The 12,924-nt window shown below is 31.8% G+C and overlaps 1 protein-coding gene and 2 long non-coding RNA genes across 15 annotated transcripts in view; 1 reads left to right on the top strand and 2 right to left on the bottom strand.

Moving 5' to 3' along the window:
- The window catches only part of LOC147823485 (uncharacterized), a 32,144-nt gene extending 27,713 nt beyond the window's left edge, over nt 1–4,431 (bottom strand). Inside the window, exon 1 of the long non-coding RNA XR_015443695.1 lies at nt 3,060–4,431. This is a non-coding gene — a long non-coding RNA (uncharacterized LOC147823485). The remainder of the gene's footprint in view (nt 1–3,059) is intronic.
- The window catches only part of Pcdh9 (protocadherin 9), a 918,070-nt gene that overhangs the window by 310,901 nt on the left and 594,245 nt on the right, over nt 1–12,924 (top strand). The gene's annotated exons all lie outside the window — the stretch shown is intronic.
- The window catches only part of LOC110349013 (uncharacterized), a 98,219-nt gene continuing 90,542 nt past the window's right edge, over nt 5,248–12,924 (bottom strand). The window contains exon 6 of the long non-coding RNA XR_015443694.1: nt 5,248–5,329. This is a non-coding gene — a long non-coding RNA (uncharacterized LOC110349013). The remainder of the gene's footprint in view (nt 5,330–12,924) is intronic.

Genomic DNA, 12,924 nt, shown 5'->3' with positions numbered 1-12,924 from the left:
GAGTGTACTGCCTTTCCCCTCTTTCATAAGCTTGGAGTGAGGAAGAAGTAGACACAAAAAGAAGTCTGATAAGTAGTTCAGGAGCTGAGGAAGAATTAGCTGATCATTTTTTTTTAAAGTCCAAGTGTGATACTCAATATTTGCAAGAAGATTTATATTTTATGTATTCTTAAACACTTGTGAACAATATTAATTGACAGTTTTTCGTGAATGTTTATATCACATTGAATTTCTTCATCATTTAGTCAGTGCACAATCACAAGATTAACTGTTAGTTTCATTTAGGAAATTTTAATGCTTTAGTGTAATAAATTAAAAAGATAAAATGGCTTGTCTCTACCAAATATTGATAATAGTTGTACACGAGAGGAAATAACCTAAATAATGCATTATTTTATATAGTATAGCCTACAATTCATAAAGTTTACATAAATATTTTGTACTCTTAAGAGTTATATGGTAACTGTTTGACCTTAACTATTCTATAAACAGAAAAATGATGTGAAAACTGTTGACAGTAATGTAAACACTTGTACATTACTGAAGTGTTTGAATGGTTACTGGGACCATTATTTTTAGCATGGCTTTGTATGCATTCACTGAAGTTTTGCTAAACATTTATTTTATCTTTGCCCCACTGTACTCAAAATAGGAAGCATTCACATAATCACACAAGGAAAACAAAACCAAAAGCATGGTCTTCCTTTGCGATGTGATAAGTCTATAAGATGAAATATTATGTTTCGGTGTGTTCAAATATCTCAGTGAGCTCTGAATATGTGTTTTGCTACTACTTCATGCAAAACATGCATTCATTACATATGTGTGTTTGCGTTCATGTAGCATAGTTTAGATCTGCTAGGACTTCCACGGTAATTGCTATGACTTTATATATTCTTGGTAAGATAAAGACTACTTATCTAATATATGAGGACTACATGGAATGAATTTTGATTTTCACCTTGGTTTGTCAACTGGATAAAAAAACAGAACCATTTGAAGATGATTCAGTTATCTGTTTTAAAGAAAAGCTAATCTGCACTGTTCATTCAAAAGATGCAAATGAAAATAACACTGAGAAGAGATGCAAATGAAAACATCACCCCCCAAAAAATAGCTGAAATGAAATTGACTAATAACAAATGCGGGTGGGGCTGTGGGGAGAAACGAACCCTTCTCCACTTTTGATGAGAGTGTAGACTGTTGCAACCACTGTGGAAATCAGTATGGAGTTTCCTCAAAGAACTGGGATTGGAAGTCCCATTTGACCCAGCTATTCCCCTGCTGGGTATCTTTCCCAAAGAATTAAAAGAATCATACCACAGTGATATATGTGCACGCATATTCATAGCGGCAGAGTTTGCAATAGCTAAAACTTGGAAACAGCCCAATTAGCCATAGACTGGAGACTGAATAAAAGAAAATGTGTTTTTTTATAAAATAGAGTACTGCTCAGGCATAAAGAATGAGAAATTAGAGACATTTATAGCTAAATGGATGCACATTGAGGCGATACTCAAGTAAAATCAATAAGACACACGTGTAAGTATCAAATAGTTTCTCTAGTGTAAGAAACTGAAAGTGTAAATAAGGATCAAAAGGTATAGCAGATAATGTGAAATAGGAAGAAAAGGGACAAAGGGGAAGTGAGAGGAGTAGCGGGAAAAAAGAAGGGAATGGAATTAATATGAGAAAATAAAAAATGGAAACAAAGTCTTTGTAAATAGGGAGAGGTGGAGGGTTGAAGGGAGGGCAGGAGAATGGGGGAAAAATAAGAACCAAGAGAGATTATGTAAAGGTACAAATTTCCAATGATGAATGTTATTATATTGTGTACCTAAAATATACCAATAACATTTTTTAAAAAGAAAAGCCAATCTGAATTTAAATTTGTTTTTTCTGTCTTAAAAAAAATTATCCTGATTCTGTGTAAACACAATCGCTACTTTTTTTTTTTTTTTTTTTTTTTTTGGTACCTGGGATCGAACTTGGAACCTTTCACTTGTCGGGCAGGCGGAACCACTGAGTTAAATCCCTGGCCCTGATCTCTGCTTTAATAGTTTCTTTAATTAAAGATAGTTAAGAATATTGAATTTTAAAATTCTATTCAGTATTTCTATTTTACTCACTATGGGAATTTGCGGATGGTCTAAATGCTTTTGTCCGAGGTTCTATAGTATATCAAAGAATTTTCTGGTATTATTCTGTGTTCCAGGCTTAAGTTTTGCAGGTAAATATGTTTGCAAGGGAAAACTAAAAACTACATTAGTTTGTTAAGGATATATTTTTGAGTCCTTATGAATAATGGAATTCAGTATAAGCATTGATCATCCTCACTCAAAATGGAAGCCTCCATCATTACATTCTGAGATTCACTCTAAGACAGTTTTATATAATGGTAGTTTTGCAGAATCCAAGAATAAGCCTATAATCTGGCTTCACCATAATTTCAGAGCCATTCTTATGAAGAAGCATTTTTAAAAGACTGAATAAAAATATACAAACATTCAGGAGGCTGTTGTTTTAGGATGCTTTTGATTTTTGAAAGGAGCTACTTTTTTTTTACTCTGAAATTTATCACTCACTGGAAACATGAATTCACTCAATAGTATTGATTTGGAACACAAAATGTAGCATAATTTTCAATATATCCATGTTACGTAAGTGCAGAAGGCTGCATAATTTTATATTACATGGGTTGAGGATTGAAGATTTGTGTTTGTTTTTGCTTCTCCAATTGCCTGTAAGAAAAGATGATGAATTATGAGGTGGTTACAGGCTTTAATTTCTTGATTGAGTGGATGCATTGTATTTATAGAAGGTCATTCACTCCTGTGGGGAAGGTTGTTAATATAAGAAGTTATGCGCTGAGGTAAACCACCTCAGTCAGACAGTGAAATTCATCATTCAAGACTTGTATACGGGCATGCAAAATACACTGTATATTGACTCTTTCACTTATAAGGGGATAATGCTATGACAGGAATTTTCAGAAGGTTGTGATAAGAGTTTTGAGGATTAGGGACAGCCATAATACAGTTAATTTTTCCTTTATTTACCTGGAAACCAAAACCATATTGGGATATCTTCTTTCATTCTTGCTCTCCATATCTTCTTTGAAAATGCAGGTGGGAAAAAAATCCACGTTTTTATTCTTGTCATTTCTGAATAAAATTTAAAAGTATACATGTTAAAATCTTTGAGTTTATTAAAGTCAAATATTTTCAAGTAAACAAAAACAATGTTTGGATATCAAGGCTACCTTCTCTTGAATAATAATATGCCAATATTCATTCTTGGCAGTGTTGTAAGGGTCACAGACAGCAAATCATTCAGGTTATTGTAGGGAAAGACACATTATCAATTATATGGATGTCTTCAAGAAGGGTAGGAGTGTGAAAGACAGTGTCCTCATCTTTTATTTTGAAAAATGTATGCCTTAAGTGTTTTAAAATATAGTGAGAAATAGTAATGCCACTTAAAGTATAACTTCAAATTTTATTGTTAGTTGAAAGAAACTGACTTTGTTTAATCTCTCATATCTTTCAGATTTCTTTTCAAGTAATTATTTCATTTGAGTTTCTTAACCATACTCACTGGCAGGCAGGAAAAGAGTTATTATACCCACAGGGAGACTGGCCCTAGGTGTTACATCACTTACTGATGGTTTTAAAATAAATATAATTCTTTTACCAGTGCAACACTCTAAGGACTATGCCTCCATGTAACCTGTCCCAATATTCAATTTTTTTCCAATTAGCCACAGGAAATCTATGCAGCTGTATGAATGGCAATGTAACATGTGGCTCCAAAACAGAATTTGAAATTGAAAATAACTGAATTTATTTGAAAACAATCTTAAGAATCTACTACCTGCCAGACACTGTTCAAAACACTAGGAAGCTTAAGGGAAAAATATAAACAAAAACACATATCATTATTGTGCAGAGAAATGCCTGTTAAAGAAGGTGTAATTACTGTGAATGCAAAAGGAACAGAAAACTGAGCAAGGTAGATGTTAGGTAATGACTTGGACTTTGGACATGTGGCTTTTAAATGCCTGAAGAAATTTGGTGCATATTTAGCAAAAATTACTTTTATTCTGGGGAATGAAACATTGGAGAACAGTTGTTTGTGAAGCAGCAAGTTTGATATTTTCATATATAAATTGTATAGAAAATAATAGAAAATATGGAATTGTATGATTTTTTTTTACAAAAATAAATAGCAAGAGGGCCAGGGATTTAGCTCAGTGGTGCCACTGCCTGTCTCTCAAGCATAAGGTCCTGTGTTCGATCCCTGGTACTGAAAAAAAAAAGAAAGAAAGAAAGAAAGAAATACCAAGAAGATATATTAACCAAAAATATAGATTAAGGGAGCACTGTTATAAAAAAGTATTTCCAGTGGGAAAGGAACACTCAAGGAGGCTGAAAGGAGCAGAGATATAGAAGAATAAAAGATTAACATTATGGAAGAAAATAAAGAACAATTGCAATCAAATTGTAATTTGTCAGGTAATAAGGAAGTGGAAGAATAATTTGGGAACTAAAGAAGATGAAAATAGAAGGGATAGAATACTATTCACAAAGTGTGCAATTAGAAATATGTGGAATACAGAGTGGAATACAATACAAAATACCAGTGAGTTAAATCACCTTATTTTCTGTTGAGAAAAAAAATGCATCTTGGCCAGTATTCACTTAATTTTAAGTAATCAAAATTTGCTATATTTTTAAATGGAAATATCACTACCCAAAACAGAATTTTGCAAGTAGAATAATACCTTTTGTTTCCAAAGACTACCAATACGCAAAAATAATAATACAATTGAGATAATTAGTGACTTAAATTAGGACTATAATTCTCAAGTAATGTCCAGGAAATTCATGTCTGCAAGCACCAGCAGAAAATATTCTTTGAGCAAATGAGAAATAAAGTATAGATAAATGTATTTTACCATGATCAAATCCATTTAGAAAATACAAGGTAAAACTGTATTACATAGATTTAAATGCATCTGAAACGTAAGGAATATTTTACAACCTTATTGTGGTAATATTGCAATAGTAGATCATCATTTGATCCCTGGGAAAATATTTTACTTCACTGCCTATTATTTTTCCAGATGGGAAGATTATTATAACAGTGATTATAAAGAATGTTAAAATGATAAATTAAAATGTATTCATTTTCTGTTCACTTTAGTAACACTAAAGTTGAAAGTCTGTTTCCCTTTATTTTACTTGCCTTTATCTTCAAAAAACTGTAATAATGTGCCGGGTGAGGGTGCAGTTCAGAGGAGATGCGTGCAAGTCTCTGGGCTCTGTCCCTAGCAGCAAAAATAAAAACAAAAATAAACAAGCTAGCAGTTTAAAAAGACAGTTTTAATAATATCTAATGCATGCAATTATAGAAGTTAATAAAGATTTTTTATTTGTTTTAGGAAACAAAAACTTAACTAGCTAAATTAGTACGATGATTTCCTATGGTAGAGACTCAACGTAGAGAAAGTGAACACTTGAGCTTAAATCTACATTGAAACAGACAATGACAAATGAGGGGCTCTCCCCTCCCCCCCACCTTCTGCTTCGTAACTACAAATTTCTGGAAGAATCAGATTACTTTCTCTTTATAGTGCTATATTCTAGTAACTTGTACAATGCTGCTTCTGTGTCCTTGGATAACCCTACAATTCAATTTCATGTTCAGTCACCAAATGAAACTTTCTTCTTGCCCTTTTCCTTCCTATTTCCTAATAAGCATTAGGGAAGAGGCACTCCTCTTTGATTATAGCTGTTTGCAGTTCAAAACATAAAACACAGGTCATCCCAGATTTTGCTTTGTAGTGTTTGAGGCACTCTCCATTTTCCGAATGCACCAATTATGCAGGGGAGAAAGAATGAAGTGATTGTATCCTGTATCTATGAAAGTTACGAGAGAATTTGGGTAGCTCAGACGGGTCTGTTTTTAGTAATTTATCACATACATAATGCTAAGGAGAAAACACAATGCTTTTAACTTGCAGAATTGTTAATATAAAAAGGGCATTATTACTCTTGTGTATTTTATTAAGGAAATGTAGTATTTTTAAATCTTTTAATGGAATTAAGAGAACTCTTGTGATAAATTTTATCTTGCTCCCTTGTTGTTTGTATTATAGTTTCATACCAAGTATCTGTCACTTTTATATAAACTTACTTTAGAGTAAGTCGTAATGAACAACTATGCATAAAAACAAATATCATGCCATCACATTTATTTGACCAGAGCCCTCTTGCATAGTATCTAAATTTTCATCAAGTGATTAGTGTTTCTGATTATTGTAATCAAATAACTCATTAGCAGTTGTGTTTCAAAAAGGATTTAAAATACAAAATGTTTCTAGAATATGGTGAGTCATTTGTCTCAGGCTTTGTAAAGATGGGAAAACTGAAATGACAAATTTGACCCTTAAAATCATGCACTGGAGATAGATAGATAGATAGATAGATAGATAGATAGATAGATAGATAGATAGATGGCAAGTATGTCCTGCTTTTACAGGCAACATATTCTCAAAGGCTTTGCTTCCTGGCAGTTCATTTTAAAGTGTATTCTTGTTTATACATGAAGAATAAATTCAGCAAAAGTAGTTACCTTGCTTAACTTGACATCAACATAAACCATGAAATGAGTGGATAAAACTTTCAACAAGTGAAGTGTATATTTTATTGGTTGGTATTCAATATACAAAGTAGACAACTGAAGTAAGGGAAAGTAGTTACTGACTTTATTTTTAAGGAAAACTTCATTTTCAAGCAGTTTCAGTTTAATGAGAAGTAGAAAATAAGCTTTTCTTATCTTTCATGTGTATTTTCTGCAGCTTGTTTCAAAATTTGTAAATATTTGTTGAATGCCTCCTGTATTAGGGTGTGTGTGTGGGGGGGGGGCGGTTCCCTTCTTAGGCCAGCTTCCCTTGTTGTATTTAGCTATCTATTTTAATAAAACTGGAAGCAAATTTCCATACTTCTTCAAGCTCACTAGGGAATAAAAAATGGAAAGAATGCTGCGTATCTTGAGAAGGTATGAACAAAGTTAATTAACTTACAAAATATCATACTTCTAAGTGAAGTTTATTCAAGCCCTGCTCACAATGGTTATTTAAGCAAAGGTGTCTAAGATAAATTAATAAATACATATACAGTTACTGTATGTACAATTATACTTTTGGTTATATTCAAATGTGTATTTCTCAGAGTATTTGGTTTTCAATTTGTCAAACTCCTTTTTAACTGATGATTTAGAATATCTGATTAGTCCTTTGGATCTCAAAGATTCTAGGCAGGGGACATTTTCAGTTGAATTGATGAAAGGTGTATTCTATGATTACATTTGAATATTGAATTAAGCAGATGGTTTCTTAAGATTTGGTTAAAAGTCCATTCCAGGGGGAGTTTTGTCCCCCCTATTAAACTGAATGGCCATCTGGATTGAAAGAGATAGAGGATTTAAATCCAGTCTGTGGATAGCTCTTTATTGTGATCCTCTTGCATGGCAATTGTAAAGACCATTAACATGGAAAATTTGTAATATAAAATATGAGATTGAGGATATGTTCTAATTTATCATTTTTCAACTATTTTTAAAAAGAATTAATAATTATTATTTTGTGTAATTTAGTAAAACAAAGCACACCACTGATTGAGTTCTAAATATTTCACTTTGACTAAGTCTCTATGCTTTAATTTTTTCTATCAATAATAGAAGTTAAGAATAAATCTCTAATGTCCCTCTCCACTTTAATATTCTATGGCTGAATCAACCAAATGTTAGTCATCTGAAGAGAAAGAAATTACTACAAATCTTTGCTTACAAGCACGATTTTCAAACCCAGATTCCAAGTCTTAGCAGTTTCAGTGCCACAGATGGGGGAGGGAAAAAGATCTAATAGAACTTAAAGAGAACTAAGGCTGAAAAAAAGGCAAAGAGGGACTCAGAGCTACTGAACTCACTGTCTGGAATAGAAATCATATGGATTATTCTGATATACTGTTTCTTTTTATACTGAGTCTCAAAAGAAGCCAGCTACCTTATGCAATTGCTGCCTTCTCTAGACCCACATAAACTAGCAGCTGTCATAATGTGGAGAGTGTCACACTTTTTAAACCTGTCCTATAGCTTTCTGGGTGATTTCAAAACATTCTGGCTTTATAAAGTTAATTTAAAATGCACCTTATAATAAAAATAAGAAACCAACACAGATTAATTTTGATGCTCTTATTGTCTGTTCATTTTAGGCCTCTTGGAAATCAAATAAGAAATTTGTGCCATATAAGAAGTAGTCTAATAGAATATTTCTTTGTTCTTCATTGAAAGAGAGAGAAAAAGTCCACTCAGTCACATCTTAATCATGTAAAGGTGGGGAATAAAACTGTTTTACAAAGAGCTTGAAATTGTAATAGCATGTTGCCACAAGATAGAAAAGAATCATACTTCAGTGGTATTAAATTTTGAAGCAATAGTCTCTGCATATCTATATCTATATCTATCTATTCATCTATACTACATATATATTCTATATATGTTATATACATGTATTCATTTTACTCAACTTTTTTTGAGTCATGCATTATCTTCATTGACATTTGGAAGTGCATTGCAATCAGCATTATTACTAAGAGAAATGTTTTAGCATTATTTAAGATAAATGTTTTATGAAATTTATGTTTAATTATTATGAAATAATACACCCTACTTCTGTGTCGTAAGAAACTATCATGAACATTATTAATAATTTTTATTGAACTTTATTTTTATATGTTCTTTATCATGAACATATTAATTCTTCTCAGCTGGAATAAATATGTTTATTTGAATATCACTGTAAGACAAGTATATGTTACTCTCCAACAAAGTGTTATCATTTTATATTTTTCCAAAAAAAAAAGATGGAAAAATAAACTAAACAAATATTACTACTCCTACTGTTTTCAAATTTCATTCTTTTTCCTGTTTTAAAATTTAAAACATGTTATTTGCATATGCTGTTTCAATACATTTAGAGATTTCATTAAAATGACCACATTTAATCTTTAATGACAAGATTATTTCCTATTTTTATCGTTTTTACTAAAGTATCATAAAGTAAATGAATAAATGAACTGGAGGAATGAATGCATTTGAGAAATTTTTCATAAAACTTAAGAGTATTTAATACGCTTCTTGGATAAAGTACCAAACCATGAAATATTTTATCATTGGTTAAACTTCGTATTTCTTACTATACATTTGCAAAGTAGATTTTTCTGTAATCTATTTCTGAATCATTTTTATATCTCCCTTCACCATGGGATAATTTCTTGAGGGCAAATCAGAGAAGTGTTAGTGATCTAGAGCATCATGTAAGTGTTAAAATTCTACAACTTGAGAATTAAAAGATAAACAGTAAAGTTGTTTTGCTGGAGTTACATTAGTTTGAAGCTTGGAGACAAAGAAGGTAATTCAACAGATGGACTCTGTGACTCTATTAGCAGTGACTACGTCATCAGGCGTTTCCTCGTTTGTTAAGAGTATATTCCTTCAAGAACACTTTGCTCAATTCTATAAGAAGAAACATTTTCAGAGATTGAAAGTGAGCATGTTTCTCATGTGCCTTGGTTTTGTTTCTTAAAATACACGGAACTTTAATTTTAAAAATAGATTTTTAAAACACTCTATCCTTTTAGATATTCACAGCTAGATAGATTACAGACTTGTAGAATTCTCATCCAAAATCGCCGTAATTACTTCATTTAATCTGGCACTCTTTATTCAAAAATACTTTAAAAGACATTTGAAGTAGCAATTCATGTTTTAGAAAGGGGAGATATAGTCAATAAATAACAGAGCTTTGATTGAGGTATTTTTCTCCTTGTGAATAAATTTAAGTGGAAAATGTGAGCTAAAATAATAATTTAATTTTAGTTGAGTAATATATCTTTGAAAACATATCAATAGGGAAGGAGAAAATGATTATAATTGAAGCAGTGGTAAAGACTCAGGATTATTTCACTCTCTTTATTAACTAAACTTTTTAGACCATTTTTATGAAGGTCTAAATTTCACTCCCTTTATTAACTAAACTTTTTAGACCATTTTTATGAAGGTCTAAATTTAGGGGTTGATTAAAAAATCACATTAAATTTTGAGGTTTTATATGTAAGAATGTCCTCAAATATAATTTATATTTTAGCCTTGGAGAGGTGGAAAAAAATCTTCTAGTCTAAACTCTCTTAGCAAAAAGGAAACTGAGGTTGCTCATGGAGGGAGAGCTGAGATTCAAGTATAATTTCCCTATGTGCTTGTCAGTAATTTGTAGGATATTCTGGAACATCATTTTTAGTAAAAACTATTAATTTGAAGGTTGTACAGTTTCACTTAAATTTAGATGCTGTATAATTCTCATTAATCAACTTAAAATTGAAATAGAACTCATGAAATTTAGAAACATTTTGAAATCATATCCTCAGAATAGAAGATTTGTTTGTTTTTAGCATGCAGTAGGAAAACAAATCATACTTTCTTCCCTCACTCCTGATGTAGACTATTACAGATACAGGGTCAAGCTTCAGGGTCAGTTTCAAAACTTCTACAGTAAAAGAAGTGTAAAAAAGCACTGAGCTTTGTTAAGAATTTGGCTTGAAAAGGCAATATTCAAGTAAGTGGCACTGCCTTGAATTTTCAACTCACTTTAAAGCACTCTAGAGTTGAATCTTTGAATTTATTACTCTATTTCTTTTGCTGAAGGTTGACTTGCAGACTGTTGTTTCTAAAGACTGGCAGGCAGATGGTCCGGGCTAATAGTTTAAAGGTTTATTTTTGGAAATTATTATTTTCATGATATTAAGACATACTCAATTGAAATTTTAATGTCACTTAGCAAAGACATTTTAAAAATATGACTGTAATTCTCAGTGAGAATATATTTTTCAGAAATATTTAAAACTCAGCACACTTTTCTGCTAGATGTTTGCTTGTACTTAGTATAGTATCAGGTCTATTTATAGCTCATGCATAAATTCCTAAGTATTTATATATTTTGTAATTTGTTTTTATATTTTGGGATAAAATATCTCATGAAATGTTATATTCAATTAAAAATTATTGAAGTCAATTTATTAAATAAATATTTCTTCAATGTAAATATATGCAATTATCACATGAAGCCTGTATTCATAAGCATGATGCCCATGTTTGTGTATGTAATGCAATTTTCACTTGGCTGCTTATGTATAGATGGACAGAAGTTACAGTATGGAGAGCCCATCATTACATATATCTGGAATTCACTCCCATATGAGGCTCATATATACATTTTGACTCCGGTAAATGAACATATTAAAAACTAATATCATTGTTTTTCAATGTAACTTCAGCACTTTACATTTAACATTCCTTTAGAAGTCTTTGGAAATTTTAATCAATTCAAAAATGCCTTGACTTGTCCATTCTTAATCACTGATTGCCTAGAATAAAAATTAAATGCACCAGTGGAAATAAGCAATGGCATTTTCAAAGACTTACCTGAAGTCTTCAAACACAGCAACACTTTCCCCTCAAATTTCCCAGTGAACACTTGCTTTGTTTCTTTGAAGTACTGGAGATGAAATCAATGGCCTTCAAACTGAATTACATCATCACTCACTTTTTAATTAGTTTATTTTGGGGACAGAGTCTCCTAATTTGGGACAGAGTCTCCTAAGTCACTACATAGCCCAGGCTGATCTTGAAATTGTGATCCTCCTGACTTGTGGTCCCAAAATGCTAGGATTACAAGTGTGCACCATCAAGCCAGGCCCCAGTCAGCACTTTTAAGAAAGTACCTCATAATATTTGAAATTTTAAGAACATTTTTAGTCTGTCTATTCTGGTCTGTGTTAAGAAATTTCAATTTTGTTTTTTTCTTCGAGGGGTAAAACACAGTTTAATGATAAACTCGTGGAAAAAATTGGAGGATTTCATAAATATTATAATGAACTTAAATGATCTGAAAAATAATTGTCTGCTTAGTGTTGGCACAGAAAATGTCTGTTATTTCATTCATTTGAATATATTTGGACAGAATTTATCTCTTTTTAAATGTTGGGGAATTCCAAAGTCCTCTATTCCTTGCATCCTTTTTTTTTTTTTTTTTTTTTTTTGTACCTGGGATCGAACTCGATACCTTGTGCTTGTGGGGCAGGCGCTGGAACCACTGAGCTAAATCCCAGGTCCAAATCACTTATTTAAAATGCAGAATTATGGTGCATATGCAAAGCCAACTGCATTCATAGAGCTTTGCTCAAGCAATATAACATGTAATCCTTTGCAATTTGAAAACTTTCCATGCAGTATTGCTCTTCTGAAATGGCTTTACAGTAAGCTAATAATACAAGAGTTAGGTGGAACAATGAAGCAATGATAAAGTTTAGAATATTGGTATTTGAATTATACTTTCTGAGGAAATTTTACTTCAGTGTATGTTCATTGCAAAAGTTCAAAAGAATTGCTAAAACTGTAATATAGTTTCCATGAACACTGAAAGAAAAGTGTGAAGATGTTCACAGAGAGATCTACAATCTGATTCTTGTAAAGGTGGTTTTGCATTGCTTTCTGTTGGTGAGTAATGACCTGTAATTGCATCCAGTTTATCTGTATTAACTTAGAGAGGCTGGTAGTAGTTACTTATGGAGGAATTTATAGCTGGATATGGGAAAATCTATACGCTTATTTTTGTATTTATTTATTTATTAAGCAAAAATGAATTCACTCCCCCACACCCAGCACCTAAGCACTTTCTCCTTGAACACTCCGGCAATTTAATGTTCAATTCCCAGGTATCTGTCCTATTTATTGCATATTTAGAGAGAAACTGCCTAGTTATTCTGACACAGAGTGCTATTGTTAAATTTTTCATCAGATTACCAA

This window comes from Heterocephalus glaber, unplaced genomic scaffold (assembly GCF_053883595.1).
Source record: "Heterocephalus glaber isolate CG9 unplaced genomic scaffold, H.glaber_assembly_v1.0 deba00001577, whole genome shotgun sequence".
Classification (NCBI taxonomy): Eukaryota; Metazoa; Chordata; class Mammalia; order Rodentia; family Bathyergidae; genus Heterocephalus; species Heterocephalus glaber.
Note: the sequence above shows the minus strand (reverse complement) of the source record. Positions and strands in the feature narration are given on the sequence as shown.